Raw genomic sequence first — 6,896 nt, forward strand, 5'->3', positions numbered from 1 at the left:
ATGTCTAAAAGTCACTTATGAGTGAGTACATATAATATTTGTCTTTATGAGTCTGGGTTACCTCACTCATATTTTCTAAATCCATTCATTTTCCCACAAATTTCAAGATTTCATTATTTTTTTCTGCTGTATTGTGCTCTATTGTGTAAATGCACCACATTTTCTTTACCCATTCTTTGGTCAAGGGATATTTAGGCTGTTTCCAGGTTCTGGCTATGAGAAGCAATACTGTTATGAACATAGTTGATCACGTGCCCTTGTGATACAATTGTGCATCTTTTGGGTATAAACCCAAAGTGATATATATGGGTCTTGAGGAAGGTTGTTTCTTAATTTTCTGAGAAATCACAATATTGATATCCAAAAGGTTTGTCCCAATTTGCACTCTTACCAGCAATGCAGGAGTGTTGCCTTTACCTAACATCCTCTCCAATATAAGTTGTCGTCAGTGTTTTTGATATTGGCCTTTCTTACCGGTATAAGAAGGAATCTCAGAGTTGTTTTGATATGTATTTCTTTGATGGCTAACGATGTTGAGCATTTCCTTAAATGTCTTTCAGCCATTTTAGATTCCTGCTGTTATGCCAGTGTCAGGGTGTTTTCTGTAGTAAGGAGGCTGTTTGTTGGTTCCTGGGTGCTCAGCCCTGAAATAATCACACAGAAACTATGCTATTTAAATCTCTGCTTGGCCCATTAGCTCTAACTTCTTATTGGCTAACTCTTACATCTTATTTTAACCCCTATCCATTAATCTGTGCATCACCGTGAGGTTGTGGCCTACCAGCAAAGTTTCAGTGAATCTGTCTCTGGTCACAGCTCCATGGCTTCTCCCTTACTCAGCCTCCTTTCTCCCAGCATTCAGTTTAGTTTTCCTTGCCTACGTAATTTCTGCTCTATCAACAGGCCAAGGCAGTTTTTTTATTCACCAGTGGTATTCACCATATACAGAGGTGAATCCCACATCAATTTTCAGTACTGGATGTAGCTCTGTAGTAGAGTTCGAAGTCAGGGATGGTGATGCCTCCAGAAGTTCCTTTATTGTACAGGATTGTTTTGGCTATCCTGGGTTTTTGCTTTTACATATGAAGTCAAGTACTGATCTTTTGATGTCTTTGAAGAATTTTGCTGGAATTTTGCTGGGCATTGCATTGAATCCGTAGATTGGTTTTGGTAAGATTGCCATTCTTACTATGTTAATTATACCTATCCAAAATCATGGGAGATCTTTCCATTTTCTGGTGTCTTCTATTTCTTTCTTCAAAGATTTAAAGTTCTTAAAGAATGGCAGTACTTTTTATCAACTGCATTTAACATAAACACTTAGATTACAGTTTGGTATTCAGTCAATCTTCATAAATGACAATACATTTTCCCTTGTGACCTATATCTTCTTTTCCTTGGAATTTTCAATGCATTTAGAGAACCAGGCTTAAATTATTATTGTGGAAAAGGCCTCAGCACCAAACATAGCATTGTCTGACTCTGTAACACATGCTCCTCTTTGTCTCCATGAATACATCTAACAGAAGGTCGAGTTTGTGTTCTGTGGAATTATCAAGCAGGTGAGAACATTAATGTCCATTTCTTGCTGTCCTCATTGCACTCAATCCTGTGAAATCTACCCCATAGGCAAGATTCTCCTAGGGGATGTCCAGTTTTTCAAGTTCAGTTATACATTACCCACTCGAAGCACTTCCATTGTGTAGGTATTTTCACCTTTCTGGGTGTTAGAAAAGGTCAGGTTAAGGACCCCATCCAAACCGATAACACTTTCTTTTCTGTTTTTGCCTTGCTATTACTTGTCATGAAAATAATATTGCCATTGTGCACCGCATGACCATGGTCGAAATTTTTCCACATGGTTTGGTTGGCATACTGAAAATGGAACTGTGATATTTACAGATGATATTAGTTCTGATGTGCCTCAAAATACTTGTTTATTCTTCTTCAAATGATGAAATGGAGAATGAAGGACACGATGTTCTTCACACGCCCATCATAAATATTTCACTGTGTCAGATTGTGCTCATACTTACTTCCTAAAATAAAATACGCTAGAGTCCTCATTTAGTGTCCAGTTTAGGGAATTCCAGAAAGAACTTTTTGCTTTTAAGAGTATATCAATAAATTCACAGTGTAGATGTATCTGTATTATTAAGACATCTACTTAGTGTTTAGGTGGATAAAAACTGAGTTGCTGGGAATATAAAGTTCAAAAAGAGTCTGGGAATATGAGTTAATCACTGTTCTATTGCTGTGAAGAGATATTATGATCATGAAAACTCTTGTAAAAGACAGTATTTAATTGGAAGCTTTTTTATAGTTTCACATATTTGTTCGTTATCATCATGGTGGAGGAACATGGCAGCTAACAGGAAGACCTGGTGCTAGAGAGCTAGTTTCGATTTCTATAATCTGATCTGTAGGTATGAAGAGAAAAAGACAGACAGAGATATGAATTGATAGATAGATAGACAGACAAACAGACAGACAGATAGATAGAGACAGAAACTCTGGTATTGGCATGGGCTTTTGAATCCTTAATGTCCATCCTCAATGACATACATCCTTCAACAACCCACACATAGAATCCTTTCAAATAGTGTCACTCTCTGTTGTGCCTAAGCATTCAAATAGTTGAGAGTTTGGGGGGATTTCTTATCCAATGCCTCCACAGATCATTATGGAAGATTCTTTCTTCAGTGCATAACCCCACAGTGAAAATCATGTAAAATGGGAAACCCTCAGAAATGGTTGATTTCCAAAATCCAAGTTGTCAATATGACATTGGAAGATGGATTCAATTTCCAACACATTTGGGAAATGATGATGAACCTAGAAATCTGGTACCAGGATTTTTGATGCAATTTTCTGTTCTCTGAGGGCTTGAGCCACACACACAGTGCACATGTTTATATACAAAGCAGACATCTGTTCACATAAAATATATTATTTTGTAATTAATTAAAACAAAATATAACATTAATAATATTTTAGTTTTAAGAGGGAAGTAAGAGTCAATAAACAATGCTGAGAAGACTAGTGACAATATAGAAAAAATAGTCACTTAAAATTTTTTAAAGGACTCCCCCATGGTTGTGGCCAGGCGCAGCGGTAGTGGTTGTTCCACTTCCCCTCTGGCCCGGGCTGTTGCCATTGCCGAAGGCTCCTGCCCTCCCCTCCCTGGCCCGCGGGGCTCCGCGCCTCAGGGCCTAGGTAGGATGGCCGCACCCTGAGCCGCTCCCCTCTGCCCGGCCCTTCTCCCTCTCTGCTGCCCAGCGCAGTGCTTGCCTGCGTCGTCCAGGCAGCCCGCCCTGGGTCGGGCGGAGACCTTCCCTCTCTGACCATTTCATAATTCTGAATCATGTCTGATAACGGCGAACTAGAAGACAAACCTCCAGCACCTCCTGTGCGAATGAGCAGTACCATTTTTAGCACTGGAGGAAAAGATCCTTTATCAGCCAATCACAGTTTGAAACCTTTGCCTTCTGTTCCAGAGGAAAAGAAACCCAGGAACAAAATTATCTCCATATTCTCTGGCACAGAAAAAGGAAGTAAAAAGAAAAAAAAAAAGAACGGCCAGAGATTTCTCCTCCATCTGATTTTGAACACACCATCCATGTTGGCTTTGATGCTGTTACTGGAGAGTTCACTGGCATGCCGGAACAGTGGGCGAGACTGCTGCAGACCTCCAACATTACCAAACTGGAGCAGAAGAAGAACCCTCAGGCTGTGCTGGATGTCTTGAAGTTCTACGACTCTAATACTGTGAAGCAGAAGTACCTGAGCTTCACTCCTCCTGAGAAAGATGGCTTCCCTTCTGGAACACCAGCACTGAATACCAAGGGATCAGAAACATCAGCAGTAGTAACAGAGGAAGACGATGATGATGAAGATGCTGCTCCTCTGTCATTGCCCCTCAGCCTGATCATACAAAATCAATTTACACACGGCCTGTCATTGACCCTATTCCTGCTCCAGTTGGTGATTCTAATGTTGATGGTGGTGCCAAGTCTTCAGACAAACAGAAGAAGAAAGCCAAGATGACAGATGAAGAGATTATGGAGAAATTAAGAACTATTGTGAGCATAGGTGATCCTAAGAAAAAATACACAAGATATGAAAAAATTGGACAAGGGGCTTCAGGTACAGTTTTTACTGCAACTGATGTAGCACTGGGGCAAGAGGTTGCTATTAAGCAGATTAACTTACAGAAACAACCAAAGAAAGAATTGATCATTAATGAAATTCTGGTGATGAAAGAATTAAAGAATCCCAACATAGTCAACTTCTTGGACAGTTACCTGGTAGGAGATGAGTTGTTTGTGGTGATGGAGTACCTTGCTGGTGGCTCACTCACTGATGTTGTAACAGAAACCTGCATGGACGAAGCACAGATTGCAGCTGTGTGCAGAGAGTGTTTACAGGCCTTGGAGTTTTTACATGCTAATCAAGTGATCCACAGAGACATCAAAAGTGACAATGTGCTTTTGGGAATGGAAGGCTCAGTTAAACTTACTGACTTTGGATTCTGTGCTCAGATCACCCCTGAGCAGAGCAAACGCAGTACTATGGTTGGAACGCCTTACTGGATGGCACCAGAGGTGGTTACACGAAAAGCCTATGGCCCCAAAGTTGATATATGGTCTCTGGGCATCATGGCTATTGAGATGGTTGAAGGAGAGCCTCCATTCCTCAGTGAAAATCCTCTGAGGGCTTTGTACCTGATAGCAACAAATGGAACTCCTGAACTTCAGAATCCAGAAAAACTTTCTCCAATATTTCGGGATTTCTTAAACCGGTGTTTGGAGATGGATGTGGAGAAAAGGGGTTCAGCCAAAGAACTGTTACAGCATCCGTTCCTGAAACTGGCCAAACCATTATCCAGCTTGACGCCACTGATCCTGGCAGCTAAAGAAGCCATGAAGAGTAATCGCTAACACCATCACTGAGGCTTTGTATTCTTTCATCCATTTTCTAAAAAGTTTTTTTAAAACATGAAATTGTTACTCTGAGGGGTGTAAAGAGACAGTCTGCATCACATGGAGAAAAACAAGCCAACTTCTATTTTCTAAAGATGACCAAGAGAAAATCACAGTAAGAGAATTATGACTTCCAGATGTGCCCCTGTTTTAGGGTCCAAAAGGAATTGTGGACTGCCTCGCTAGCCTTACATTTCAGCAGACAGCGCTTGACGTTTGCGTACTGTGTGATGACTCTGTCACTACAGTAGATCCTGTTTGTTGTCTCCTTTGGGATACTTCCATACTTGAATGTCAGATTCGAGTTTTTCTGAGTATTTCTTAATCTGCTGGTCTCACCTCCCCTTTGTAGCCTTCCCTTCCTCTGATCTGTTCCCCTTGAGTTGTTGCCTAAATTCAAGGCAAGTGTGACAGAAATTATGTAGCTCTTTATATTGGCCAAAGAGCTTGACATGTTGTGACTTTTTATAGAAGTTAGGACCAGCGTTGTACATGTATTTCAGTCTAGAGCTTAAACTGAAGGGGGAAAGTATGTGACTTTTACCTTTTTTAACATATGTGAAAGAGTCAACTTTAGAAGTCTCATGGTAGTGAGTTTGACATTTGTTACATGTATAGAAAGGACTAATAATCTATATTTATAACTAAATCATTGATACAGAGAAAGACTCCACTGACTGTATGTTCTTACCATTTTTGTCTTTTCTGCCTGTTTCTCCTCATATTTGGCTTTAGGAATCAAAGTGATTTGTTCTTCTTCAGCTTGGACTGCATGCTTTTGGTGCCGGTCCCTTCCCTTTTGTTCCCTTGTGAATGAGTGTCTGTATATGTTGCGATTTTAGGCATCGGGTTTTGTTCAAATCAACCCTTATTTCACATACACCCGGGCAAGCAATAACCATTGAATTTTCAGAATTTAAAAGTTAAGAACGTTTTTTCTCTTTAAAAGGAAAACTATTTGGGAGTAGCAGAAAGCAAGAGAGATTTGAACCTTGGTATTTTAGGCTAGTTGTAATAATGAAATGGCAGTGTTGTAGAGATAAGGCTCATGGCAGTAAACTGTAAAGATTCATCTGGTTTACAGTGTTCCCAACCCATTATGTTTTACTGTGAGAGATGAAATAGCAGAGTACACGGTGGATCATTTGAGGTGTTGGGGTAGTTTAGTTTTTGTTTTTCCAAATGAGTATTCATGTAAAAAAACTGGAGAAAGAGAACTGCAATGTGCATATTGATAGTGATACTTGTTATTCTAAAGATTTAATGAGAGGTCTGTGACCTGTAGCGTTAGCTCTTAGCCTGCCCTCCCCTTCCTGTCTTTCCTCTCTGCGTCTCCTTATTGCTTTGTTGTTTTGCCTGTGGAGGAGGAATTGTCCATTCTGCATTCCTGGGGCCACAGAAGAGGAAGTTCTGTGGTTGGTTCAGGCTCCTGTCCCTGCCATCCCCTTTCAAAGAACTTGACACGTGCTTGCCATTCTGCACAGTACAAATCATGAGTAAATAGGTGTGCTCTTTAGGGCACTTGGGAAAAGAGTCAGAGTTTCATTTCCTGTTGTGCCCATTCAGATACGAAGATGAGAAGAGGTCTCTGGGGTTTTCATAGCAGAAAGGTTTTCAATGAAACTCCACATCTAGAGCACTTAATGTCCTGTTGTCCTTGTGATTGCATTTTTATCTGGACTGCATTTGGCCTCCTACAACTGTCACTAAATTACAGAAACAACTGATATATTTCTGCTGGGAAGCTGCAGTGTCTCTTGAGTTGCAGATGTGAGCATTGTTTGTAAACAGTTGTCTGGGTAGATGATAATGGTGATGCTGCCGACAAAGTAGAAAGCCAGCAAGATGATGGAACTGGTCATCTGTCTCATGACTGCTCAAGAAGGCACTCCATCCTCAGTCATAGAGACCACG

At 40.5% G+C, this 6,896-nt stretch overlaps 1 pseudogene; it reads left to right on the forward strand.

The window, feature by feature from the left end:
* The first annotated feature begins 3,297 nt into the window (after positions 1 to 3,297).
* Positions 3,298 to 6,211, forward strand: LOC148121850 (serine/threonine-protein kinase PAK 2 pseudogene; annotated as a pseudogene).
* Positions 6,212 to 6,896: the final 685 nt, after the last annotated feature.

Source organism: Myodes glareolus, chromosome 6 (genome assembly GCF_982192425.1).
Source record: "Myodes glareolus chromosome 6, mMyoGla1.1, whole genome shotgun sequence".
Taxonomy (NCBI): Eukaryota; Metazoa; Chordata; class Mammalia; order Rodentia; family Cricetidae; genus Myodes; species Myodes glareolus.